This window comes from Diceros bicornis, unplaced genomic scaffold (assembly GCF_020826845.1).
Source record: "Diceros bicornis minor isolate mBicDic1 unplaced genomic scaffold, mDicBic1.mat.cur scaffold_184_ctg1_multi, whole genome shotgun sequence".
Classification (NCBI taxonomy): domain Eukaryota; kingdom Metazoa; phylum Chordata; class Mammalia; order Perissodactyla; family Rhinocerotidae; genus Diceros; species Diceros bicornis.
Window position 1 is genome coordinate 49,018 of NW_026691079.1, and position 27,998 is coordinate 77,015.

Consider the following 27,998-nt stretch of genomic DNA (forward strand, 5'->3'; position numbering starts at 1 on the left):
GACGTCTTTCATCTCCTTTAGTCCTCACAGCTCCCATTTTGCTCATGAGAAAGTAGGAGACTTCCAAGGGTTACATCATAGTTCCCAGGTCACATAGCTCATGACCCCAAATCCAGTGATGGTTTGACTCTAAAATGCTCCCTGTCGGGACAAAAGGGAAGAGCCGTCTGGTCTGCCTCCTTAGCACCTCCCCAAGCCATGGGAATACCTACCACCAGTTACTTGGGGTTCCAGATAGCAGAGCTTCAGTAAGGAATATGCAGTACAGTCCTCCAGGCTGATTGCATCTCCTGGGAGAAACGTCATAAGAGCTAAGTTAGGTTTTATGGCACCAAATTAAATGAGATAATACGTGTAAAAGAACTTTGTAAAACTTTTCCAGTGCTTTGTGCTGTGGCCTGGGGATCTAACTGCTTTTCAATGGAAATACTGAATTTTTGTAATATGGTATTTAACATCCTCTCTTGTGCTTTTTAAAACCAATATCCTCAAGAACTATCAGGTCACTTGAATTGGCTTGACACAAGCGTGCATGATCTTTGCTTACAAGAGCGACAGCTTAAGCGTAGTCTCCCTTCACTTCTTGGCAGCGCCCCATCATCTCCATCTGCTGGGGACACCGGGACTCGTGGCTGCTGATGGCATCAGGACCAGCCCTGTACGTGGTCCGTGTGGAGCACCGCGTGTCCGGCCTGCAGCTGCTGTGCCAGCAGGCCATTGCCAGTGCCCTGCGAGAGGACAAAGACGTCAGCAAGCTGACCCCGCCCCCCCGCCTCTGCTCCCACCTCCCCACTGCCTTCATCCCCACCATCAAGGTGAAGCCCTTCCACTCACCTTCTCCTCCTTCCTCACTCGTGCTGGCTGCCTGTTCCCGAAGGCTCGCCAAGAGGAGGGCCGAGACAAGGAACACAGGCGAGAGTCCCAGAGCAGGAGCACAGAAGTCACGTCTGCTCCTCTGCAAGATGAAGGTGTGCGGCTCCGCAAAGTCCCACCTCGGTCTCCCACGCGCGCAGTCTGTCCCTAGCATCACCCTTAGTGTCCACAAGAGAGTCACCTTGTGTGATAGGCATTAGCTTTCTCATGGCAGAGGCAGTATCCCGAGCGTGGCTGCCGTTGTCGTCCTGATGATCAGTCTGCCTTGTTCAGTCCTGACTCCCTGGCAGATGCTGCCGTTATCCCCTCTTGAGAAAGCAGGAAACACGTTCTTAGAAGTGAGGGACTTGCTCTGTGGCTCGTTAGGGGAACGGTCAGGATGGGACCCTGTCAATCCCGGGGCCTGCTCTCCTCATCACTGTGCGGAGGGGCGACCCTCACCCAGCCCTCGCTGTCAGCGTCCTCTGTGCTGACTGGAGCTTGAGAACTGGTCTGTCGCTATGGTGGTATGTGGACTGGACCTGCCTGTGGCTGTTCCAGTGTGGGTTCCCCGTTCCCTCTGGCCCTCCGCACGTAGGTTGCTTCCTGTGTTCTCTTTTTTGTTTTCTGTCTCTGCTTCTAAGTATCAGATTGACTTCTTGGTTAATTTTTTCCTAAAACATCCGAGTTTTAGAATCTGTTGTGATATTTTCTTCAAGTTGCTTTACACTCTTGGTTCCACACCAGTGATTCTGGACCCTGGCTGCTCGTTAAAATCGCCTGGGGAGTTTTTAGAACATACACGTGCCCAGGCTCACCCCCACAAGATTCCAGTTCCATCGTCTGTGGTGGGATCCGGGCTGAGGTCTCTGAAAGCTGCCAGGAGGTTGTGACGTGCGCCCAGAGTTGGGAGTCATTGTTCCGCACCGCACAGTTAACCCTCCCCGAGCTGCCAGCCAGTGCTCCGCCAGGGTAATCAGTGATGTGCACGCTCTTTTCTCTCCACGTCCTGCCTCCAGCCCCCGATTCCGGACCCCGACAACATGCGCGACTTTGTCAGCTGCCCCTCGGCCGGCAACGAGCGTCTGCACTGCACCATGAAGCGCACAGAGCGCGGCCCGGAGGTGAGCGGCCCGTGCCACACGCTCTGCCTGGAGCACCTGAGCGGGCTCGTGCGCGTCCTCAAGGGGCGGCGCGTCAGCCAGCTGCGGCCGGAGCTCGTCATCACGGACCCGCCGTCAGACAGCAACGCAGGGGGGCGCCTCGCCAGGGACTGCAGACCCCTCTCGGGGGGTGCGGACTGGTATTCCTGACTGCCCACGCAAAGGTAACGCCTATCTGTGAACGTTTGGCTAGCGTGGAACATCCCTGAAGCTACTCCGTTTCCAAAATCCTACTGAAGTTACCGATTCCCTAAGTGGACTTTCCGACGGGTTTTTAAGAGCGCTCCTGAGGCTCCGTGTGGCTGGGGCTGTGGGGGGAGGAGACATCGGCTGTCATCAAGGGGAGGCTGGCACGGGCCTTTTGGGAATGGCAGCCTCCTCTTTCAGTTATTTGTCAGGTATCCACTGAGGGCCTTAATGTGCTGTTGAGACCGTCAAAACAGCAGTGAGTTGCCGTCACTGCCCCCCAGAGCGAGTGACAGGATTAAACGTTTCAGACCTTCAGCCTGCTCCTCAGCCTCCTGCTGGGATCCTGCTTCTGCTGTCGCTAAGCCACCCTTAGCTGCTTTTTAGCTGATGACCAAGGAGACTTTCTTGCTGGTCCGTAAAGATTTCGCATGACAGTCACTCCCTCCTTCTAAAGACTCTCCTATGCCAATCTTCATGACTCCGTTGCCGTATTCAGGGGGCTCACTACGCACCTCTCTCTGGGACCCTAGAGTGTGAGCCTCCAGGGAAGGGACTTTGCTCTTTTTCTTTGTAGTCACAGTCGAGGCCTGTGGCCTCTGTCAGCAGTACCTGCCGGCTCAAACGTTCCGCCGCCTCCCTGTGAAATCTTGTCGGTCACCTAGAGCAGAGTGAGCAGCTGTCCCCTCTGTGCCCATCACCCGTCAGTCAGTTGAGCTGCTGGTATCCCTCGGGGCACACAGTCCCTGAATCCTGAGGGCCCGGAGGGAGGGAACTGAGTCATCTTTGTACCCCCAGTGCCTGGCAAGCACCTGACCGTGGGACAACGTGGGTTGAATTAGATTTGTTTTCATTAGTTCATACTTGTTCTCTCCACTTCCCATCTCCTGTTCCCTCTCCCGCCCGTTAGACTGGCCTCTGCCCCCATTCTGTCCCTGAAGCCGCTGCGCCGTGCAGCATCACCAGTTAGCCGAGTGTCACGTGCAATGGGCTTTTTCAACCTTGGCCTCACTTGCCCACCTCAGTATTTTACAGTCGATCCACTTGCTGTCTGCTTTTCTTTATTGGAATGCTCCGCATCTGTAGCAACATTCTGCTGTCAGTGTTACCGCGTAAGATTGAAAGCAGTGAAACTATACTTTAAAAATTGGATATTAGTCAGTTATTTCGTCTTTTGAGTCATGTGATGACCTAGTACCAAGAACAGGGAGAGCGAGAAGAATTGGAGGCTCGTAGGAAGGCAGGTGGAAAGGAGGGAGAGGGAAGATTCAGAAGGAAGGAAGGCAAAGTGAGAGAAGCCAGAGAGCAGTGCACGTGAACTTAGAAGGAAGTTGCAGTTTCAGGGGAAGAGAGAAGACAGGAGCCATGGCGGTTAGAGATGACTGATGGGGGGACTTGGGAAAGGTCCTGAACCTGAGGGTGCATCGCCGGTTCTCAGCGGGGTCGTTGTCTCTAAGGTTCCTCCCGTGTATGCAGTTTTATAAAACCTATGCTCGGATTCCGTGTTGACGGAAAGTTATGTGAAGAGCTTGCTTCTGTTCCCCCGCTCCTGTGCGTCAATTTCCCACTGAAGAACAGGACAGAAGCAGCGGGGGCTGTGCTATAGGGACAAGGCTGCAGCCTCCTAAGACCTTGCTTGCGTGGACCTGACCTGAGCATCCCAGCCTGCTTCTCCGTAGTGGTCACATTTGTCAGCTCCTCCCAACACAGGCTGGCCCGGTTGCTAACAGGCCTGTGGGGAAGGAGGTGTTGTGTTTTTATAATGAAAAGGTTGTAAAGCAAAGCAGATAGGCGGGACGTATTGAGTGCCTGCCTTGTGCATGGTCCTCGAGTCTCCTCGAGGTGGTTGTGAAGCAGTGCTGGGGCATCTCTGCTTTCAGGAGTTCATGATCCCTTTTGGGTGAAAGACAACTTAACACTTGAAAAGTTCAATAAAAAAGTCAAGATTTAAATACCTCGAGACAAAAATAGACGATGTGTCACAAGGCAGAACATGACTAATTTCCAACTGAGTGGTAGACGTAACCTGGTTCAGAGAGGAGAGGGTTCCTGACTTTGAGAAGCCAGGACTTGCTCATTGTGAGAAGCTGATGAACTCTCTCAGTCCTCCATGTCATCGTTTCTCAGATGTGGTCCACGGGCCACCTTCCCGCAGATCGCCTGGGAGACTTACTTGAATCCAGGTTCCTAGGCCTGCCCCTTAGATTGGTTCAGCATGTTGGGGGCGACGCCTAGAAATCTGCAACTTAGTGGGAGCTCCAGGGGATTGCTATGCTCTGAAGTTTTTGATCCTCTGTTGTAAATGTCCCCCAAGTAACTTAACAAATGTGTTTCTCAGAATTACCAGTGTGTGTTTGTATAATAGATAGCATGAATCCCAATAATTTTTTTTTTAACAAAAGTTCACAAATTTTCCAAAGGAAATCTTTAGTCAGAGCTTGCTATGGACTGAATTGTGTCCCCCCCAAAATTCACATGTTAAAATGCCAATCCGCAATGTGACTGTATTTGGAGATAGAGCTTTTAAGGAAGGTGGGGTCTCAGTTGGATGGGATTGATGGCCTTATAAGAAAAGCAAGAGGGAGAGCTCTCTCTCGACACGCACGCATACACTGAGGAAAGGCCACGTGAGCACACAGCAAGGTGTGCATCCACAAGCCGAGACCCCAGCCAGGCTGGCACTCTGACCTTGGGGCCTGTCAGCCTCTATTATCACGTGAGCCAACTCCTTATGATCTCTCTCTCTTCTTCTGTATGTGTGTGTATATGTATTTGCCTCCTATTGGTTCTGTTTCTCTGGAGAACCCTGACTAACACAGATTTTAGTACTAAGAAGTGGGGAACTGCTGTAACAAATACCTATAATGTGGAAGCAGCTTTGGAACTGGGTCATGGGTCGAGGCTGGAAGGGTTTTGAGGTACACGTTAGAAATATGGATATTAGGGCCATGTCTGGTGAGGTATCAGACAGAAATGAGGAACATGTTATTGGAAACTGGAGGAAGGCGATCCTTGTTGTAAAGTGGCACAGAACTTGGCTGAACTGTGTTCTAATGTTTTGTGGAAGATAAAACTTGCAAGCAAATGAAATTGGATATTTGAGAGATTTCTAAGTAGTTTTGGAGGATTGGCTTGGTTCCTCCTAACTGCTTATAGTAAAATGAGAGAGGAGAGAGACAGACTGAAGAAGGAATTGTTAAGCAAAAAGGAACCAGAACTTGGAGATTTGGAAAGTTCTCAGCCTGTCCATACGGGCCAAGACGAAGGAAGGCTGTTGACTTCCTGGATTTGACAGGACGGGATGATGGAGCTGGTCGGCTAGGAACATGCACTATTCTTCAAGAGGGAAAAATGACCCCAAAGGCGATTCAAAGGTCATCAGGGCCACTGCCTCAATTTTAGTAGGCCAGACAGCCTCCACTCGGAGCCTTGAGGACAAGATCCCAGCCCCACAGAGCCGTGGGGACCCTCACCTCGAGCTGTGGGGTGACACTGCCACCCCAGTGGGCCTGGAGGGCAGAGTATTGAACCAAAGAGGGTTATTCTCAAGCCTTAAGGTCTAGAAATTCGCCTTACTAGGCTTTGGACTTGCCTGAGGCCCTTCCTTCTCTCCTGTGTCTCCCTTTGGGATGAGAATGTCACCCTGTGCCTGGCCCGCCGCCGTCTTGTGTGTTTTGGAAGCACGTAACTTGTCTGGTTTCACAGGTTCACGGCTGGAAGGGAGTTTTGCCTCAGTGTCAGTCGTAGCTCGGCTCTCACCCATTTCTGATTGAGGTGATATTTAGATAAGACTCTGGATTTTAGACATGAGCGTTAATGCTGGAGTGAGTTAAGACTTTTGGGAGTGTTGGGATGGAATGAATGTATTTTGCGTGGGAGAAGGATATGAATGAGGGGGCAACCAGGGGCGGAATGTATGGACTGAATTGTGTCCACCCCACAAGTTCATATGGTGAAGCTCTAACCCTCATGTGACTGTATTTGGAGACAGGGCTTTTAGGGGGTGATTATGGTTAAATGAAGCTGTAAGGGTGGGATCCTAATCTAGTAGGATTGGTGGCTTTGTAAGAAGAGGAAGAGAGATCTCTCTGCACACACACACACACACACACACACGCTGAGGAAAGCCCACGTGAGGACACAGTGAGAGGGTGGCCGTCTGCAGGCCAGGAGGACAGCCCTCAGCAGAATCTGGCATGCTGGCACCCTGATCTCGAACTTCCAGCCTCCTAAACTGTGAGAAATAAATTTCTCTTGTTTAAGCCACCTGGTCTGTGGTATTTGGTTATGGTAGCCCAAGCAGACTAAGACAGAACTTTTATTTAAAAGCTTTGAAACTGTGCTTAAAGATTTTTTTAAAATTCTAAAAAGATACCTGATTTGGGTTGTGTGTTTTGAAAAGGCCTCAACCCAGATGAAATAAGCATATTCTTGCAAACTGACAAAACTGGGATGTGAAGCCCCAAACAGTACAGTTCAGCCTTCTGTTCTCAAAGAGGAATCCCAACTTACATTTTTCTACAACTTGTATGTTTCTTCCAGAATTTTCATGATAAATTAATGACACAGAATCTCTAGAAATAAGAGGTACAGATGTCCATCACCCCCAGGCTCCCTGGGTCTTACTCTGACGTGCTGCACTGAATTTCTAGTTGTTGATGACAGGGAGCAGAGTGATGAGCCTCCAAATGTGTAACTGTAACACTGAACAAGCAGGACTTGGGGCTTGTCTCAGAAAGCAACTCCCTTCTTCTCACGCCGCCCCCTTTAAGTCCGTTCTATGGGGAAGTCCTTCTGCTCCTGGGCAAGTGGTTCTCAGCCCTGGCTGCTCATGGGAATCACCGGGGAGCCTTAAAAATCGACAGTGCCCACGTCCACCCCCAAGATCCTGCTGCAGTTAGTCTGGGGTGCAGCCAGGCGGCAGGGAGAGACCTCGTTTTTCTTTCAGGAAGTATTTATCGAGTCTCTGCGTTGTTCTGGTCTCTAGAGTTACAGCAGGAGGCGAGACAGGCAACTCTCCTTCCACTAGTTGGGGAGACAGACAATAGAATAAAAGTGGTTATGAATGCTTATGCCCCCCTAAATTCGTATGTTGTAATCCTGATGCCCACTGTGATGGAATTAGGAGGTGGGGCCTTTGGAGGTGATTAGGTTATGAGGACGGAGCCTTTATAATCATGAGATTATTGCCTTATAAAAGTGGCTCCAGAAAGTAGCCCCTTCTGCCATGTGAGGACACAGCAAGAAGTCAGCCGTCTGCAACCCCAAAGAGGGCTGTGACCAGAACCCCACCACGCGGGCACCCTGATCCCGGAATTCTAGCCTCCCCACTGTGAGATGTAAATTTCTATTGTTTATAAGCCATCCAGTCTGTGGTATTTTGGTATAGCAGCCCACACAGACTAAGACGTGAGTAAAGGAAAAAAGCAAAGGGTATGACATCCAGCAATTACAAAACCCCGGCATCAGCAAGTCGATGTTGCCGTGGACAATGTTGAGGTGTTGAGTGGACAATACATTACTGAATTTCCTCAGGTCGGTGAACTGGCTCTGTGCTCGTGAACACGGGAAGCGTTCTGTGGGCTTACATGCATTTTGGAATCGTGGCCAAACTTCCTTTGATCTAGGGCTCCTAAGTTAAATAATGTAAAGCACTGCTTGGGGCGTGTGAATTAAGCCTTTTTGTTTGCTGGAACTCAGATGCACACCACTCCAACTTGCTGGATTCACGAGTCGTGCCTTCTGATTCAGGAAGTAGCTGAAGAAGAGGCTGATGTAGTAACACCGATCGGGCATCAGCTAGTCTCCTTCCAAGTAGCACGCCAAGTTGTTCTGCTCTGCCTCCAGGGCCCTCAGAGAGGCCCTGTTCACAGATGTCACCTCCACACAGATGTCGCCTCCACGTGTTCAGAAACAGAGATTAGTTTGGATTACAAACTCATTCTTTCAAATGTAAACAGCCCTTCTGAATGGTAAAATCGCTCATAGTCTATAAATTATTTCATTGTGATTGAATGATGCAGCTTTTTTATTGCCTGGCAAGGCTCTTGGAGCCTTGAGGGAATGAGGCTTTTGTCAGCAAAACAAAGTGATTTTGAAGAATGAGGTACTTCCAGTGAGGGCAGACCTGGGGTGGGGCAGAGCAGGGTTTGGGTGGTGAAGGGATGTGAGGGGGTGTGAGGCCGTGTGAGGAAGGCAGCAAAGGAGAAGGGGTTTTGAGGAGGATGTTAAACATGGACTTCATCTACTCTGCAGTTTTGTGATGGCCCCGTTGCTGTATCTGTCGTCTTCTGCCTTGGGGCCTCTAATCTTCTACATAATGGCCAATTGACAAGGTTGTTTTGAGTGGCTTCCACGCAGGCACCCTCAGGAGTACCCAAAGCTCCCACTGAAAGTCCTGCCACACAGGTCTTCTTCCAGCCGTTGCTCGAAGCAGGCAGGCACCTCTAGCAGGTGGGATAGCCACCCCCTACCCCCCCACAAGCATCTTTGTGGCGGTTCCAGGAGACGGTTCTGACACGCCAGACATTAACTTCTCGGGGTCCCTGAAATGGACCCGACTCTGCCAGGTCTTGAGTCCAGAGCAGGCCCAGAACCAACAAGGGCCTTCCCCGGTCCCAGGGCAGAAGCAGGTTCTGGGGGAGTCAGTGAGTCAGCAAGCCCCTTGCCCGGCCTGGGTTCCCAGGCTGCCCGTGTGAACCCAGATGGAGCCTGGTGTGTGGTGAGGCACAATAGCGCGCCGTTTTGTTGCCAGGTTTGGCACAGTAAGCAGTGCCAGACTGTTGTACATTCCAGAGGCATTAAAATTCCACGCCCATTTGCTAACCGTAGAAGTAATGGGCTACTTTTGCTTAGAAAATATAATGGCATAAAAATGTAAAAGGAAGACAATGCTCTGCTCCTTTCTGTTTCAACCTGTAGACTTCAAACGGCGGCCTATAGAGTCAGGCTGTCCTTAGTTCCTAGTAATGATCGTCGTGAGGTTCTAACTAATGTCACTTCCCTAAAATCTACTGCTTGGTATCTTACCAGATGAAATCTATGGAAACAGCTTGATTTCTACCATGATTGACAGCTGCAGCTGCTCAGACTCCAGTGACATCGAACTGAGTGACGACTGGGCTGCCAAGAAATCTCCCGAGCTAGCAAATCACCCAAACTCCCAAGGTAATCTTGGTCTGTAGGGGCGTCCTCCCTTTTTGAGCCTCTGGAGGTGTGTCTGTGTTGTGTCTGCAGCAGAATCCCATTAACCCACACCAGAGGAGCATAGCAAGAGGCAGTCCAAGTCTGTCGTCTGGAAGATCTGCCTGTGATAATTATAGCTTTCCTTTACTCTTCCCTTCAGGACAGCAAAAGATCCCCAGGAAGAAGTTTGCTGAACCCTCAGAACTTCTAGGGGTCAGCACTAGTGGTGGGTGGCAGGAGCGGCCGTAGCTTTCTGGCTTACTTGTTTTTATTTCTGGTCTGAGAACAGTAAGACAGAGGTTTTACAGTGTATGTAGTGTGTTGAAAGGAATGCCGAATTAAATGCCTTTGATGCTGTAATTGGAAAAAATAGTATTCTAAAAAAAATGTTTGGGGGGGCCGGCCCAGTGGCATAGCAGTTAAGTTCATGTGCTCTGCTTTGGCAGCCCGGGGTTCACAGGTTCGGATCCCGGGCACAGACCAATGTGCTGCTTGTCAAGCCATGCTGTGGTGGCGTCCCATATAAAGTAGAGGAAGATGGGCACAGATGTTAGCCCAGGGTATCTTCCTCAGCAAAAAAATAAAGAAGAGGATTGGCATCAGATGTTAGCTCAGGGCTGATCTTCTTCACACACACAAAAAATTTCTATCCTAAGGGTTTGTCCTAAAGAGTGGCAAAAAGCTAAAAGCAGATGGAAGGGCCTGCAGTGTCATAGATAAAAAACTCTGCCTTGCTCGTCCTGACCCTGCCACCGAGGGCTCTGTAACCTCAGAATGTAACGTTGATCCATGACCTGGAGACCAGTTTCCTTGTCTATGAAGTTAAAGGGTGGAGCAGATTTTCACTAAGATCCTTCTAGCTCTAAAATTCTTGATGCTGTGTGAAATGAAGGTCTAATGTACGTGCAGATATGTACCTGCCCAGATTGTAAACACATAATACATTGTGCAGTTGGTAAACCAGTGTATTCACCACCCAGTTGAAGATAAAGAATATTTCCATCATCCTGGAAAGTTCCCTTGTACTTTTTCCCATTCGACACCCACTCCCTAGAGTAATCACTGTTCTAACTTCTGTCAGCATAGATGAGTTTTGCTTCCTCTTGAGCTTCATATAAATGGTGTCAAACCACATGTCCTATTTTCTTATTTGGCTTTTTTTAATCAACATAATGACTGTGAGACTCATTCATGTTGTTGCGTGTATCAGCAGTTTTTCTTTTTTGCTCTGTGGAATTCCATTGTAATGAATATACTACAATTTGTTTATTCCGTTTACCAGTTGAATGTTTGGTAGTTTCCAGTTTGGGGCTATCATGAATAAAACCATTGTAGACATTCTTCTACAAGACTTTCTATGGACGTATGCACTCGTTTATCTCAGGTATATGCTTAGGAGTGCGTTGTAGGGCCACGGGGTAGACGTATGTTCAACTTTATTGGAAACTGCCAAACAGTATTCCAAGGTGCCTGTTGTACCATTTTAAATTCCCACCAGCAGTATATGAGAGTTCTAGCTGCTTCCATCCTCACCTACAGAGTATTGTCATTTTTTGAAAATAATTTTATCCATTCTGGTAGGTGTATAGTGGTATCTCATGGTAGTTTAATCCTAATATCTTCAATGATTGATGATGCTAAGCAGCTTTTTATGTTTATTGGCCATTTGGATATCTTCTTTTGTGAAGTGTCTGTTCAAGTCTTTTGCACCTTTTTTTGTGTATGAGGAAGACCAGCCCTGAGCTAACATCCGATGCCAATCTTCCTCTTTTTGCTAAGGAAGATTGGCCCTGGGCTAACATCCATGCCCATCTTCCTCTACTTCATATGGGACACCGCCACAGCATGGCTTGATAAGCAATGTGTCGGTCCACACCTGGGATCCAAACCTTTGAACCCCGGGCCACCAAAGCGGAGCACGTGAACTTAACCACTACACCACTGGACCAGCCCCTTGCCCATTTTTTATTGAGTTGTTTTTCTCTTATTTAGAGTTGTAGGAGTTTTCATGTATTCTGGCTATAAGTCCTTTAGCAGATATATGGATTGCTGTATAGTCTAATGTGAATTTCTTCTTTTATGATTAGCACTTTTCGTGTGCTGTTTAGGAAATGCTTTTGTCCTGTTTTGTCTACCCTAAGATCATGAGACATTCTTCTGTTCTCTTCTACAAGCTTTATAGTTTTAGCCTTCACACTTAAATCTCGGATTAATTTTACATCTCAGATTAATTTTTGTGTATAGTCTGAGTTAGGGGTAAACATTCATTTTTTTCCCATATAAATATCCAGATATCCAGCAATCTGTTCGATTTATTTTTTTCATCTTTATTCTAGGCTTGTTAAAATTGCAAATAAAATTATGAACTTTTCTACACTTCTACAGTGTTTTGGCTTTTCCCATTGGTTAAGGAGAAGAGGACATTTAATACATAAGCAACCAAATCTTTCACCTGTAAATGTCCCTGGAAAGCTCCCGGATGTTGCGGTCTCTGGAGCTGGTCCTCTTTCCTTCCGTCTTTCTCAGTGTTGAGTGCCCCTACGCAGCAGCCAGGCCAGTTGTCCTCGCTCAGAGCTTTAACCAGCTCGGTCCCCCTGTCCTCCCACACTTTGGGAGCCCTAGGTGTCTTATCAAGCTCTCAAGCAGTATCTGTGAGGCTTAATGCTTTTCTTTCAGGGAATGTCATCAACCTTACCATATTCACTTTTATAACGCTCTCTTTGGGGTAGACTGCCATTAAACACGTGTGTCCCCATGTTATAAACAAAGGAACTGAGGGCCAGACATATAACATAGGATCAAAAGGCAACAGAAAAACTTAGATCCACTGATTTGATGTCAATATTGCAGGGGGGAGATGCTAGGTAAGTCTGTTGAAATCCCAGCACTGTGTTAGGAACTATAAAGCCATTGTGGACTTAGGTGAGAAACGCCTCTTCCACCCGCCACTTTCCTCAGGACGAATTTTGCAGACCCCTGGCAGAAGACATGTGGACGATTCCAAACTTACTATTAGTCAGTAGAAAGTTTTCAGTAGAAAGTTAATTCTCTGAGGTTCTTTACAAATGAATCACTCAATTGAACCTCACTATATTGTTGAATATATATTATTCGATATGCAGTTCTGTCCTTCTTTCCTCGTGTTCATAAGGCAGAAGCAGGCGGGCGGGGCCTGGGTAAATTAAGGGACCTTGCCCCTGGGAGTGGCACATCCACGGTGACTGGTGGACAGTGAAGGGAGTGCCAGGAGTGCAGGCGCCGTCCCCACCGGGGCGCCTGACCCTCGGGGCCTTGCCTCCGCAGGATCAACATTGAGTCTTGGAAGTCCCCCAAGCTGTCCTGGGCGGTGCAGGAGATCTCCAGGTCTCCACGGTTGCCGATGCGCAAGCCCTCCATTGGCTTCCCCAGCCTGACGCAAAGAGAGTTTCCCTTTGAAGACATCACTCAGGTAGTGTCGGCTTTCGGGTGGTCCCCTGATCCAATGCTCCTCTCCCCTCCTCAGTGTGTGCTTGATGGCCGCTGAACCCTCGGTCCCCTCTCTCCGTGCCTGTCACCGCAGTTGCAGACACGGGCGTAGAGAACTAGAGCCTGTCTGCCCTCCTCCATGCTCCGTCACCTCCACATCCCGAGGGGCCTTCTTCCCACCTCGGGCATCCCCCTGTTGCCACAGGAATCTCCTCACAGGTAGCTCTGGTTGAGACACAGCCACACTTCTCACCTCTGCTCCCTCAAGCCGCTTCTGACCCTTCAGTGACTCCAGTGTCGGCAGGAGCCAATCCCTGGTGACAGCCCCACTGCCTGGCCTGGCCTGTCTTTCCCTCCTGTCCTCCTCGACGCCCCCTCCTCTCCAGGTGCCAGAGCCACACTGTTGACTCACCTCTTCCCGCCTTTGTGCCTTTGCCCTGCCTGGGTAACCCGCTCCATCTCCTCACCCTCCTTTCTGCTCACGTGCTTCCAGATAGAACTTCCCCTCTGTCGTGAAGGCTTCCTCCCCTGGCTCAGCCACAGTAATCCCAGAGCATCTTGTTTGTAACTCCCTCAGGACATTTCTCAGTCACTTCCTTGTATATAAATAATTACAGGCCTTCTCTCCTCCATTAGGTTCTAAGCTCTTTGAGGAGCTGTATTTTATTCATCTTTATTATTGCCCTTGCACACACACACACACACACACACACACACACACTCATGCATGGTTTCGGCATAGTGATAACTTCTTAAATTTTTAAAAATTTGATTGAATAAGAAACAGATAATTGGGTAGTTTTGGGATATACTGGTATCAGTGCAGCTGATGTTTCCAGGAGAAATATCAAGGATGAAAATGGGTTCAGAGCCAGGTGCTCTCTCTGGTTCAGTGACTGGGAGGAAGGAGAGGTAAAGAAAAAAGTGCCCAAATCACTTTTGTGCCTTTTTAACCTACACACATGTGGACACACCGGGACACACCCGCCCCCACTCCCAACCTGAGAATGACACCTCGCTGAGCCACCACTTGCAAATGGGCGCCTGACATGCTGTAGGCAGCTTCTGGTCTTAAAAACAGTGGAATGACAGAAAGCGAATATTTCTGGCAGTGCCCACGTGTGGCTTTTTAAGCAAAAAGTGTTAACATCCTTACTTCTTGAGTGATCAATAGAAAATATGGAAATAGATTGTGATTTTTCTCCTTTTTTTTCCCACAGCACAACTATCTTGCTCAGGTCACGTCTAATATCTGGGGAACCAAATTTAAGATTATGGGCTTGGCTGCTTTCCTGCCAACCAACCTCGGTGCAGGTAAAAACTGCATCCTGTTCTCTGCCCACTGTCCCGGTTGGAACTCAGGCTGAATAAGCAATTTCAACCTTTGGTGGCCTAATGTAGAAAATGAGCTCTTATGACACCAAAAGATGAGCATGTATTTTACTTCCAAAGTTTGACTCTAGCCACTCTGATTTCACAAAAATTAGAATTATCACTCAAATTGTTTTTTTGCCAGTGGTGTTTTCGTTTTTTAATACAAGCCCTGACTTACAAAAATGACAAAATAGCCGAAATCTCTATCAAAGCTCTTATAGGCTTCTGGTTACTTTGATTTCTGGCCTTTTACTGTGGACAGATTTTGGTACCAGTGTCTTTAGGTTCTTGAGTCAGAAGAAACTCCTGAAGAAAGTCAAGAAGAAAGTGTTCAAGACCTTAAGAAGAAGTTGGCTGACTGTACAGCCTTAGTGGTAAATCTTTTTTGATTTCATTTCTAAGTACCAGATAAATATTCCCTCCATGAGAAGTTTGAGTCAAGAAGAAAGTGTTCAAGACCTTAAGAAGAAGTTGGCTGACTGTACAGTTCTTAGTGGTAAATCTTTTTGGATTTCATTTCTAAGTACCAGATAAATATCCTCTCCATGAGAAGTTTGAGACATCGAGGAAAATGGAACCCAGGGAGAACCAGGCTGGGCAGAACCCAGAATTTGCCTTCTCTTCTGTATCTGCTTGAATGACTGACGTGTCGTATTTACTAGGGGACCGTGAAGGAGTGAAATGACAGAAGGTCCTTTTCAAAGCAGCTTCATCCTAATGGCCACATCCCTGTGTGGGCTAAGGGCCTGTGTTGTCCCCCACCTTGCTACGTTGCCTGATCATCTAACACGCACACGTCTCTCTAGAAGGCCAGCTTAGCCAGTGGGGTTCACCGATGGCTGGTGGCCCCATCTTGAATGTGGTCTGTGTAACCTACCAAAAATAGTTTTTGAAAAATTCTGGATCTGCCCATTAGAGTTGTTTCAGACACAGTTAGATCCTTTAAAACAAATAATTCTTGCAAAGCAGATGTTAAAAAGACCTGTTGCTGTGTATGCATCTTCAGAGACATTAAATGGTGCTGCATTTGGATTTTTCATTTTGAGGTTTCTCAGCTCAAAGGAAAAAAAGAATAAAAGTAAAACATAAAACTGACTTAGGAAATAACAATAGACAATCCATTCACGTAACGGAAAGAAATCTCTTATGTTTTCAACAGCCGGGAAACCCTCTCATGACCACAAAAGCCTGCCCTTCAGTAATTCAGCAGCACCCTCATGATATGTATGGTGATTCTAATAACCACTGTGTGAGAGGCATGGTTACCCCACACCTGTAATCTGAGAATTTAGCCATCTGCCTACAGCAAATGTTGAAAAAAGGAATGGACGTGCGCATTTGCTCAATGGGTCTTCTCATTCTGCCCTTAGTTCTTGGATGTTGAGTAGATCCATAAAGAAGTCAAGGAGGACCTTAAGATGGGAGGGCCTGTATTAGGAATCTCAGTGCCCAAGACAAAAGCTTGGTGTGTGACTGCGGTGAAATCATTGTCCTAATCGTTGACCTTTTTAAAAAGAGCGTTTTCATTTGTCAAGCTAAAAGAATTTTCCACGTGATTCTACTAGAGAGAAGAAATTAACTCTGGGATTCTAGAGGGTTTGTTACATATGGCACCCTATTAAATAATCTTTGACACTCTGTTAGATTCAAAAAGTGAGTGCTGTTGGATATTTTATATTGAATAATTGGATAATTACATTGAATAATTTGTTTCCTTCAATTAGAATGATCAGGCTCATGAAATTTTTGTGTTTTTAATCTTTTGCATTTCTTAATTTTAAAAATGTGGAATAAATTCAAAATTCAAAAGATTTAAAAGAATATACAGTAAAAATCTTTCTTATCCTCACCCCCAACCACCTAGTTTTTTTCCCTGGAGGCAACTGATATTATTTTTTAAATCCCTCCTGAGATTTTTAATTTTACATCCTTTTGTCAATCTGAACGACAAAGAATAGCACTTTAATGCATTAATTCTTAAGCTATATGGAACCATCCAGAATTTTTGAGAGAAAATTCAAACTCTCTTTTGTGGGCAAGAGAGAGGAAAACATGAATAAGACCTGTAACGACCCCTGGTGTGGAAAAGGCGTCTCAGCCCACTCAAGCCCAAGGAGCAGCCTTACGACGGTGCTTCAGAGCAGAAGGCCTGGAGCTGTGGGAATGCTGGCCACTCAGCCACCAGGCTGTGAGGTGACAGCCTCGCAGGTAGAACTTGGCTCATCTTAATAAAAAATAAGAATAGGAATAATTAAAGAACCTCTACATATCTCACAGCAAAGAGTATTAAACATAAGAGAAAGTTGACGGGACAGTTTCATCCTGATTTTAACCTATTGTGAAACTTAAATTCAGATTCATTATTTTTTAACTTGTTTTGTCTTCTCTAAATATTTTAGTTGCAGTCTAGGCCTTCTCTTAAATGTCCCTGTTAATGAAATTAAATCTTAGCATTTAAAGAAACTGTGTGGAAGTTCTCCGTGATTCTCTATCCTGAGCATGAAACTGGAAGTCAGGAAGCCCAGAATCCAGTCCCGAATACAGCCCGAGTGTCATTGCTGCTCACCGCGTAGCTGCCCTCCAGTAGCTGCTTGACTGCCCCCTGCGCTTGGCTCTCTGGTTATCACAACTGTTTCCACCAAGTTCTCCTGGTGATTGCAAATGGGATTTTTAAAAAATACATTTGTCATAACCCAGCTCATTCTAAAAAAGAATTTGTCTAAGATAGCCAGACTAAGATAGTCTGGGCTAGACTGAGAATCTGTTGTTCCCGAATCCAGTCCGTGGCCGGGGTGGCCAGTCGTGCACCAGGGGAGGTGGAGAGCTGCTCTCAGAGTCTCCGGCTTTGCCCACACAGGTCACCCCACGTCTCTTCCCGTGACTGTTGATGCCTTGGCTCTCCTCTGGCTTGTCTCTATTAACCGTGCTTTCCTCCTCCCACCAGTAATCTATAAAACCAGCCTCCTGCATCTCCAGCCGCGGCAGATGACCATCTATCTCCCAGAGGTCCAGAAGATTTCCATGGAGTATGTTAATTTACCTGTCTTCAACCCGAATGTTTTCAGTGAAGATGAGGATGATTTACCAGGTGTGTTCACACATCAACTGGTTTGTCACGAGCCCTCTGTTAGTGGGTCGTGACGGGGACAGAGTGGTAAGTAGTCAAGAATGCCAACATGTCAGTCCGTGCCTGCTGCCTCGGTTTGGAAAAGGTACAACTTCCTCAGTAAGGTTGGTGGGTGTGGTGGCGTGTCACTGGAGAAAGGTCACCTACTGTCACTGGTTTGGGGAGGAGGGGAGCTACCAGAGCAAGGACGATGAGGTGGCCGTGATGGCTCATGATCCTAGAGCACTTCTACCATCTCACTTTATCCTCTCGGTAGTCCTCTTAGTCATATGCCCAGATAGGGAAGTTAACAGGACTCATCAGGACTCAGTCAAGTCAGGACTGAAACCCAGTCTCACTGACCCCAGGCTAGCCCTCATCCTCTCAATCCCTGCTTAGAGAATGGCATCTCCCTGTGGTGCCACAGAGCCCAGTTTCTCAAACCTGCCCCACCTCCGGGGCGGAACGTCTCTCTCCTAATGTGCAGAGCGTGTCTCAGTGCATAGAGGCCAGGTCTGAGTTCAAGGTCAAAGCTGGTATAAGTTTTTAAAATCTCAACTTACAAACGTTCAGATCCATAGCATCTTAATTTAAGTCTTTTCTACTGGGGGGGATCCTATTTTGATTATTAGAATGATTTCTAAGTAGTCCACCAATTATTTATATGTAACTATTCTCAAAAAAGTCCACCTGCAATTTTATAAATATAGAGACTCCTCTACTTAGAACCAAGCAAGGTTCTGAAAGCCTCTAGCTTCTGAGCCAGAGGAACCGTACACGGCCACTGTATCTTGTCATTCTCAAACGAGGGGCTCTGGACCTCACCGTGGGATGGGGAGGGACACGCGTCCCAACTCGGGCTCTGAACTTGGGGGCGTTGTTGATCTTCCTTCAGCCAGATTTCTGCGTGTAAAATTATTCTACTGTACTTTCTGACAGTAGCCGTCTTTGGTTCTCTGATAGGTATACTTTCTCCTCATGGGTGGAGCAGATGTTCTGGACTAATGGGCGAGGTTTTGCAACCCCATAAACCTGCAGTTTGGTGAAACCTCACACATGAGCTTTATAGCAGCTCTCCTGCTATTTCAGAACCTTGGATTTAGAAGTGGCTTTCACACTTTCCCCTTAGCGCCATCCGTTCCCCCGGAATGTGGCTAATCTAGCTCTCTCGTGCTCAGCTGTTGCTGCTGTTGTCGTCACTGTTTGTGCTTCCCAGAGAAAGGAGGAATGATTTGTCTCAGGGCTTACACATACTGCTGGTGACGCAACAGAGAGACTCTCCTTTGGCGGGGAAGATGCCTGCCCTCAGTACTCCATACAGAGGAGAGAGCATCTGGAAGAGGGATCTGAACAGGAATCATAGAGAACTTGAGACAGGACCTAGATTCTTGCAGCTAGGGGACAGTCACATTTCAGTGGAGGACCCCAGGGAAGGGGGATGAGTCTGTCACAGGCACGAAGGGTGGGCTTAGCTTTTGATGGACTACTGGCTTCCCTTTGTAGTTCTGGTGAAAGGTCAGCCAGCCTGTGCAATTTCCTGTTAATGCCTGTTTTCTGCGCACGTGCTCATAGTCACGTGGCACTTAGGCCCAGATGAGCAGACCTCCAGTGCTCTGTGGGCTCTTTAGAAAGGGCAGTACTGAACAGTGGCGCTGAGGCCCTGCGTGTGGTCTGCAGATGATTGCTCAAACGCACACTCCATTAAACTCCTCCTGTGTGCAAATAGGGTGGATTTACAGGGTTTTAATCAGTGTGGCTCTAACTTATATACTGTTTGAAATGCTAAAAAGCAGTTAAGTTAGGAAATGATCCTTCCCCTCATATGCAGATCTGCCAAAGGATTCTTATCATTGGTTTCTCTACTGCATTTGACATGGTTCTATTTACAGAAAATTAATTTACGTACAAATTTCAGATACACATCTGCCCCACGACACTTCCCACACTAACCAATCCAAAACCCTGGATAAGCCTACTCAGAAGCCTAGGCATTGAGTCCTCAGTGGAGTTTCATACTGTACCACTGCCCTCCTCTCGCATAAGAATGGGCCGTTTTATGACCATCATGAGTAAAAAGTGTCCTTAAACATTTATTTGCCATGGTACCATTCAGACACGTGGCACCACACTCAGAAGGTTCAGAAGTATTCATTGAAATGCTCTGACAATGCCCTTAGCTCCAGAGCCCACCGATTGCCAGTGTCCTTCCAGAAACATGGAAAAGCTTTGTGTAACTTGAAGGAAGGGTCCAGCTTTCCCCACGCAAAGGCATCTGTGTGTAGGAATTACAGTTTATACGTAAAAGGCCTAGATGAGTTGCTTATTCTGACCCAGTTTCATGGCACTGTTTTGTAAGCAGTTGGTTTTTCTAATCGTCCAGTGACGGGAGCATCTGGCGTGCCTGAGAACAACCCACCGTGTACCGTGAACATCCCCATCGCACCCATCCACAGGTCAGCTCAAGCTACGGCCCCCACGCAGAGCACAGGACTGGTGCAGTCCCTGCTGGCCAATCAGAACGTGCAGCTGGACGTCCTGACCAACCAGACCACGGCCGTGGGGGCAGCTGAGCACGCAAGTGACAGTGCCAACCCATACGCAATCTCCGACCGCTACTCCAACCCCGGACAGGTGATCTTCGGAGGCGTGGAGATGCGCCGCATCATTCCGAAGCCCCCTCAGCTGTCCCTGCCGCCGCCAGCACAGGGGGCCATCCAGCTGTCGGTGGTGGACCACGGAGACCAAGACCCCGAGCACCTGCAGAAGCCAGCCAAGGCCCTGTGGCCGGTGCCGCAGCTGGCCGCCGAGGGGGACGCCGTGGTGTTCAGTGTCCTCCAGGAGGTCCAGGTGGCGAAGATGAGCCCCCCACCGCCCTACCCAGGAACCATCCCCGCCGCCCCCACCACGGCAGCGCCGCCGCCCCCGCTGCCGCCCCCACAGCCCCCGGTGGACGTGTGCTTGAAGAAGGGCGACTTCTCGCTGTACCCCACGGCGGCGCACCATCAGCCGCCCCTGGGCTACGAGAGGATCACCACCTTCCACAGCAGCGGCAGCGTGGAGGAGGTGTGCCGGCCCGGACGCCAATGCTCTGCGCCGGGAACACCTACACCCTCCCCGGCCCAGGCAGCTCGGCCACCCTGAGGCTCACGGCCACCGAGAAGAAGGTCCCCCAGCCCTGCACCAGCGCGACCCTGAACCGCCTGACGGTGCCGCGCTACTCCATTCCACCGGGGGCCCCGCCCCCGTATCCCGCCCTCGCCGGGACGCTGGGCCCGGCCGGGCCGCGGCGCAGAGGCCGGACAGCAGCCTCATCCACGCCACGCTGCGCAGGAACAACCGCGAGGCGGCGCTGCGGGCGGCGCAGCTGGCCGAGCCCCCGCGCGCCCCGCCGCAGCCGCCGGCCAAGCCCAAGGGCGCAGCGCCTTTCCCCGCGCGGCCGCCGCCCGCCCTCTACAGCTGCAGCCAGTGCAGCGGGGGGCGCGGCCGGGCGCGCCGAGCAGGGCGCGGGGGCGGGGGCGCATGCGGCCGGCACGTCCCCGCTGTCCCCGCAGTCCTCCTACAGCCTCCTGAGCCCGCCCGACGGCGCCCGCGAGCGCGCCCACTATGTCAACTCGGCCTTCCCCGAGGACGAGGCGCTGGGCCAGCACTGTCCGTCGAGAAGCCCCTGCGGCACCCCGCGCTGCCCGAGGCTGCGGTGGCCGGGAAGCGGCCGCCCCCTTACCAGTGGGACCCCGTGCTGGGGGAGGACATCTGGGTTCCCCAGGACAGGACAGCACAGACTGCAGTGCCCAACCCCCTGAAACTGTCCCCTCTGATGGCAGGTCAGAGCCAGCACCTGGACGTGTCCCGAGTGCCCTTCGTCTCCCCCAAGTCGCCCGCCAGCCCGACTGCCACTTTCCAGACGGGCTATCTGATGGGAGTGCCCTACCCAGGAAGCTATAACACCCCCCCTTTGCCGGGAGTGCAGGCTCCCTGCTCCCCGAAAGACACCCTGTCCCAGACACAGTTTGCACAACAGGAGCCCGCCCTGATCCTGCAGCCCGCCTACCCGCCCCCCCCTCCTACTGCCCCCTGCCCCCCATGTATCCAGGAAGCTCACGTGCTCGAGTTTACAGCCGCCACCTATCGCCTTGCACCCCTGGAGTTCCTACAGCGCGTGCCCGCCCGTGCACAACCCCCAGGGCACGCTCCCCCCAAGGCACACTTGGTGGTGGAGAAGCCCCTCGTGTCCCCACCGCCCGCCGACCTCCAGAGCCACCTGGGCACAGAGGTGATGGTAGAGACCGCTGACAACTTCCAGGAAGTCCTCTCCCTGATGGAAAGTCCAGTCCCCCAGCGGCCGGAGACATTCGGGAAGAAGAGCCGGAAGCGCCTGGACAGCCGAGCCGAGGAGGGAAACGTTCAGGCCACCACAGAGGGCGAGATGAAGAAGGACGCTCGGACTCTGAGCGACTTGAATTCCCTGATCTCCAGCCCCCGCCTGGGGAGGGAGAAGAAGAAAGAGAAGAGTCAGAAAGACCAGCTGAAGTGGAAGAAGTTGAACAAGAGGAACGGGTTCCAGGACAGCTGGGAGAGCCAGCCTGGGCTGGGCGTCAGCGGGGACGAGCTGGTGACCCGGAGCCAGGGCGGCCAGACGGGCTGGAAGGGCAAGCGCAGCCTGCGCGTGGCCGGCGAGCCGGAGGAGGCCAAGGGCCGCAGGGCCAGCGAGCGGGAGGACGGCCGGCCGCGCAGCCAGGGCTTCGTGCACGTCATGGCCAACAAGCAGCGGCTGTGGACGAGGCCACGCAGGGGCGCCAGCTGGACTTCGGGGGGCGGGTGACCCAGGAGTCGGCCAAGAACTTCCAGATGGAGCTGGAGGGGCGGCAGGTGAGAGCCTGGCCCGGGGCCACGGCGCGGCTGTCTCATCCTGATGGGCCTCTGGGGACCTTTAAGGGGGGGGCAGGATATCAGTGCCTTGGCCTTGGGGGGGCGTTTCTCAAAAGGCCGCACGGGAAATGTGGAAAACAGCTAGTGTCTCTCGGGGCCAAGTGGAGTTGTGATTTTCAGTGTACCCCTTGCTGTCTTGTCTTTATTTCTCATCAGAGTAACACATGCACTGATTTTTTAAAGTCAAATGCTTCTACAAGACCCGAGAGGACCCCTAACAGGCCCCTGCGCGCTCCCAAACCTCAGCCTCCCCCAGAGGGCGTGCTTCCACCTCTGTTGGCTTTTTTCTGGTATTTGCCACCATATTTGTAAAGAGCAAGGTGTCTACTATTTGGTGATTTTTCAGTTTTCAGCATCGTGTATTGACTTCTTCCTGAGGAACGTGAGGGTTTGTTTTCTTCACCCCCACTCTCTGACTACACACACGTGAACTTTCCCTGCCCCCTTCCCAGTTGAATCAGTAGTCACTGGTCACCTCCTTATGCCAGTAAGTACCGTTCAGAGCTGAGCCATGTGATATGGTTTCATCACATTTCTTTTTTTATTGGATAGTGGTTTTTGTCCCCCAGACATAATAATTACCCAGTTTTCGTTTGCTTGCTTATTTGCTAATTTCTCTGTGTATTTATTATTAAGTCATTCGCTGATTCCCTGGCAGAATGCAAATCCCCTCTTGGTGCAAACACATTGGGTAATTTGTCGGTTCTTCCTGCTCCAACCTGGAATGGTTGCCCCAGCCCTGCTGTGTAGCTACTGTTCTGGAACTACCCTCCTCCACCATCCTGGAATTCCCTTCACTTCTCCTATTTAAATCTCATTTTCATTAATTCACTCAACAAATGTTGACTGAGCAGCTGCTGTGTGCCTGGCAATCCTCTGAGCCAGGAGTGTGGCCCACAGGCCAGTCCGGCTGCTGCTGCTTTTTATAAATAAAGTTTTATTGGGACACAGCCACGCCCGTCCACTTAAGTATAGTTTATGGCTGCTTTCGCCCTACAGCAGCAGAGTTAAGCAGTTGTGACAAAGACCGTATGACCTACAAAGGCTAAAATATTATTGGCCCTTTACAGAGAGTTTGCCAGCCCTTACTCTAAGTGCTGAAATTAGATCGATGAGGAAAACAGAAAATCCCTATCCTGATGGAGTTTACAAAAATGGAAGAAAGACAATAAATAAGTGTACATAACATGTTGTATAATAATACAGTGTCACGTGGTCCCCATGAGTACTGAAATGACAAGGGCAAGCAGGCTCGGGAAAGAGGCGGTGGCGTTCTGTCCCTCTCTGAGTAGTGACATTGACAGTTGCAGTTGATATTTCTCGTCAGCCCCTTTTAGCCTGTAGATTCTTCTTCCTACTTGTTCTTCCTTTTTCCGTTTCCTGGATGAGGAAGCCCCTTCATTTGACCTGTGGAGCTTTCCATGCCCTGAAGTCTGCTCATTGTCTCCCCACTGCGTTGTTTAACATGTTCCTCCACTCCTTTATTTCCACCAAACTCGTAGTTAGATCGAGAAGCGTGATCAGAGTCACTTTTGTTGGCATCTCGTAGGCCGTGCTATCTGCCTCCAACAGGTGCTGCCCAGACCCGGCTGCCCTGTGTCCCGCCTTGTTTGTGCTTTAATGTCTTTGCTTCCCTCCCTCGCCCCCCAGGTGATGCAGTTGGGAAGGATCGACGGCAATGCGTACATCCTGGACTTCCAGTACCCCTTCTCCGCTGTGCAGGCCTTCGCCGGCGCCCTGGCCACCGTGACTCAGCGCCTGAAATGAAGAGACTGCTGTGCGGAGGAGGAGAGGGAGAGGAGCCTTTCCAGAGGGGCCTGATGGAGATGCTCGAGGAGCCCGCCCGGGCCCCAGGGGCTGGGGACCAGAAGACAGGAGCAGAACTGGAAACGTCTGTCAGGCCCGGGAAAGGCACTGACATTCAGTTGCTGTCGTTTGTTTGGGCTTTTATTCTCCTTTATTGTCTTTCTTTCTTCTTTCTTTTTAAACAAAAACAAAACACAGGAGAGTGGTATTTGGAAGCAAAGGGTGCAAGGCACCTGGTGTTCTTTCAGGAAACGTGGTTGCTGTGGGAATGTCCTCCTGGTGTGCCTGTGTGAGCTGCGGGCCGAGGGGCCCTTCAGCAGAAACATGGACTGCCTTCTGGCCTGCTATTCTTTTAGATTAAGGAGTATGCGTGCTTTTCATTCTCCACAATGTCTAGCTTTTATTACTCCTCCAACATCACCACCAGTGTAAAAACAAAAAACTTTTTTAAAAGACACAACCAAAAATCCTGAAGGTACAGCTTCTCTTGGGGGAACAACATTTAGTTCACACATATTCTGTTACTCCCCCAGAGGTGACTTGATTAATGAAGGGTGTTTTGGCAAATGCACTGTGTTTGACTAATAAAAGTAGGCTTTGTATGGGGGTGCTATTACCTGGTATAAATAGGCCTCGCTCATGAGGATGTAGGGGAAGGGACGGCAGGTGAGGAGGGAACTCCTGCACATGTACGCACGGGCGGTTCACGCAGCGTGACTTGAAATCGTACAAGGGCTGCGCTCCTCTTCGGAGGATGTTTACGTTGAAGACTCCACTAGTTTCATAATATGTCACAATTCCGTAGGCTCACTGACTCAGTATGATTGACTTCGGGAGAAGGTAGGAGACAGAAGTGGAGAGATCCCGGCGTGCGGTGGGGTAGCGATTTTCTCAGCTACCGCGGTGGCTAGTCTCTGGATGCCCACCAGCTGAGAAGCAGCCTTTATTCCCCCACCCCTTTTATTGTTTAATCTGGAAAATGCAGCAGTGGACATTTTCTCTCCCGTGAGATGACACTGTTCTACCCTTTCTGAGAAGGCTGACGATACCAATTGAAAGCCCTCCTTTCCTCTTCTTGGTCGCATTGAAATGCAATTGACTAGAAATGGTTTCCACTAGATTAGAAATGTCACAAAAAAATTTTAAGCATTTGCCAGGGTATTAAGGGAGAGAGTTACAGTCAGCTCTTTGACAAAAGTCTCACAATCTTCTCTAGGGAAAAAAAAAAGTTGTTTAGTAACCGTACAGACTGTTTACTGAGGAAATAAACCACTGGGAGAACGTGGTTAAATTATGGGACTTTAGGTAGTTGGTTGACTACTCTTTGTTAATTGCACCAAAAAAAAGTCCACTGAGATGATCTTCTGCCACCTCCCCCTCCTCGGGGGACGCCTTGGGCGGCATTCAGCTCTGAGAACAAGCTCCAGTTCCTCTTTTTCAGTTATTCACATCTGTAATGTTGTTTAGGTAGGGCAGGAGCACAAGAACTGTCTACTAGCTTAGGGTTCTAAATTTGGATTTTGTTTGGAAACAGACAAGTGGAAGATACTGCAGAAAAGTATTTTCAAAATAATTTTTTTTTTAATTCCCTGTTTGGGTTTAAAAGACACTGGCCCGTTCCTTTCCCAGAGCAAGATGGTATCCGCTCACCCTTCTCTCCAGACTGCCAAGAAACAGATGAGGTTTTAAATACGGTGAAGACCATCTTCCAGCTAATACCAGAGTTTCCCATTTTATATTTTAAAATATTGAACCTGATTCTTTGGTGGGTAAATTCTGCCAGAAAGAATTTAGCAGTGTATTCAGAATTATATAATTATTTTATGAGTTTCTGTAGCTTGTTACGATGTTTCATTGCTTATTATTAGTTGTGCAATAATGGTTATAGCCTATTTCTAAAATAATTCAAATGCAATTCCCCTGTTTTATTGTCCAAAAGATAATTATTTATCTTGCTTTAATAGTGTTCTTAGGAATTATTTTGTTACTATGTACTGGTGAGTTATGCCCATTTTATTATTTATTTAGAAAAATAGTATGTTTGTAATGACGTATTTGGTAGCAGTATATTTTGCTGCAAGAAATAAAGAGGATATGGTAGAAGTTTTTTTGCTGGACAATTTATAACTTTTTCTAATTGGGAAAAAATCCTATTAATCCTTTAAAAGTAACTCTTTTTATGCATTTTGTGGTATTGATCATATACAAAGGAGAAGACTTCTTTGAGATAACATAGCCTAAAATAATATTTCCCCTTCTCTTGGAAGTTTTATTTTTAATTAAAAATAAAAGGTGATATGAAATGAGAGGAGACTTATTAGGAAGAGAGTAGCAGAGGAAGGAATTATTAGTAATAAGTTTCCGTTTTTAAAGTTCTGCCTGGTCTTTAAGATGTAAAGACCACGAAAGGGTACATTTTAGAACTTTTCTTCATCAGAGCAAATATAGGGGGAAATCCTTGGAATAAAAACTACAAATACATGTTTGAAGAGCAAGTGAGTATGTGTAGCAAATAATTAACTAAACTTACTAAATTCTTAGATCGCTCCCCAAAAGGCCTTTTCCCCCCGGTAGAGACAGAGACCTCGGGCTGGGATGTTTTGCGTACATGCGCGTCCGCCTGTGGATGAGGAACTGCCCAGCTCCCCTTGCTCCTGCCAAGGGAGCAGAGACTCTCGAAGGCCACGGCAGACGGCCCAGGTGTCTGCAGCAGCTGCTGTGTGGTGTCTTTTAAGTTCATGGTGATGCTTTTCCTTGTTTTAAAAATTGTTTTCATTCCGTCAGTCCCAATTTATTAAATACTACTAAAGTCAGTACTTTAAACAGCAGAATTGTACATCCTTCATGTTTGTTAATAGCAGTTTATGACTATTAAGATACCTCATTGGATCCCTAAATTTAAAAACATTAGCCCAGTCAATAGTCAACTACATAAAGAATCCATGCCTTTTTCAGGGAAGCAATAAATTAACAAACATAAAAACCAATTTTAAATTGGTTTTAACTCTAACCTCATCAAACCAAAGGCACAGATGTGTGTACAGTGTACCCATTGGATGTATATCCCAAGAAAAATTGGCACCAAGGAGCAGGAAAATGTCAAAGCTCTCATGGCAGCATAAGTCAGGATTTTGTAGGTTAGTGTTTTTCATCCATGGCCACTGCTCCCTTGTCGAGTGTCCCACAAGGACACGCAGGAACGTGCACGTTCCTCTTGTTAGCATAGCAGAACGTCAGGAGACCCCAGGGTCTCTGTGCCGAAAGTTGGAGGGTGACCGTGGGCCTCCATTCATCCATCTGTAAAATGAAAGGACGACCGGGACCGTGTTCTGAACTCCCCTCCACTCTAACAGCCCAAAGGCGCAAAACATGGCGCCTCATCCTTCCGCTGTACAAACTCGGAAGCTGTGTTCCCAAACATTGCCTTTTTGTAGAGATTTCTCCTGTATTAGTGAGCTATCTACTGATGTAAACCAGTGCATTTAAAATACTGTCTCGAGCAGGCTTACCTCTAGAAACAAATGCATTTGGAATTGCGATTGTTTTCAAAAATTACACAAAAACACCAATTCGAGCTGAGACAGAGGAGCCTCCCCATGAGTGTGCCCTGCTTGGTGGACGCCCTTGAGAACAGCCCTAAAAGAAGTCATCGCTTGCCCCAAAGACCAGAGAGTGGGTTGAAAAAAGAGCAAAGGAGTGTATGCCCCGGCTGGCTTGAATTCGAGTGTCCTCTGCAGTGTTGCGCTATCTTCAGGTTCAAAGGTCTCTTGAAAAGGAACCCATTGTGTCCCTGTGTGGGCCGTCCATCACTTGCCCAAGTCAATGGTTGTGAACCAAGTTAGTTGAGACAAAATGTGTCAAAAATGTTGTTTAAGATCCTGGGATTTTGTAATAGCACACAACTCAAAACTCTTCACCATTCTTTTATTTCCTTC

General features: G+C 48.7%; 1 pseudogene; it reads left to right on the plus strand.

The window, feature by feature from the left end:
* Positions 1-420: 420 nt before the first annotated feature.
* On the plus strand, positions 421-24,024 carry LOC131402608 (tubby-related protein 4-like; annotated as a pseudogene).
* Positions 24,025-27,998: the final 3,974 nt, after the last annotated feature.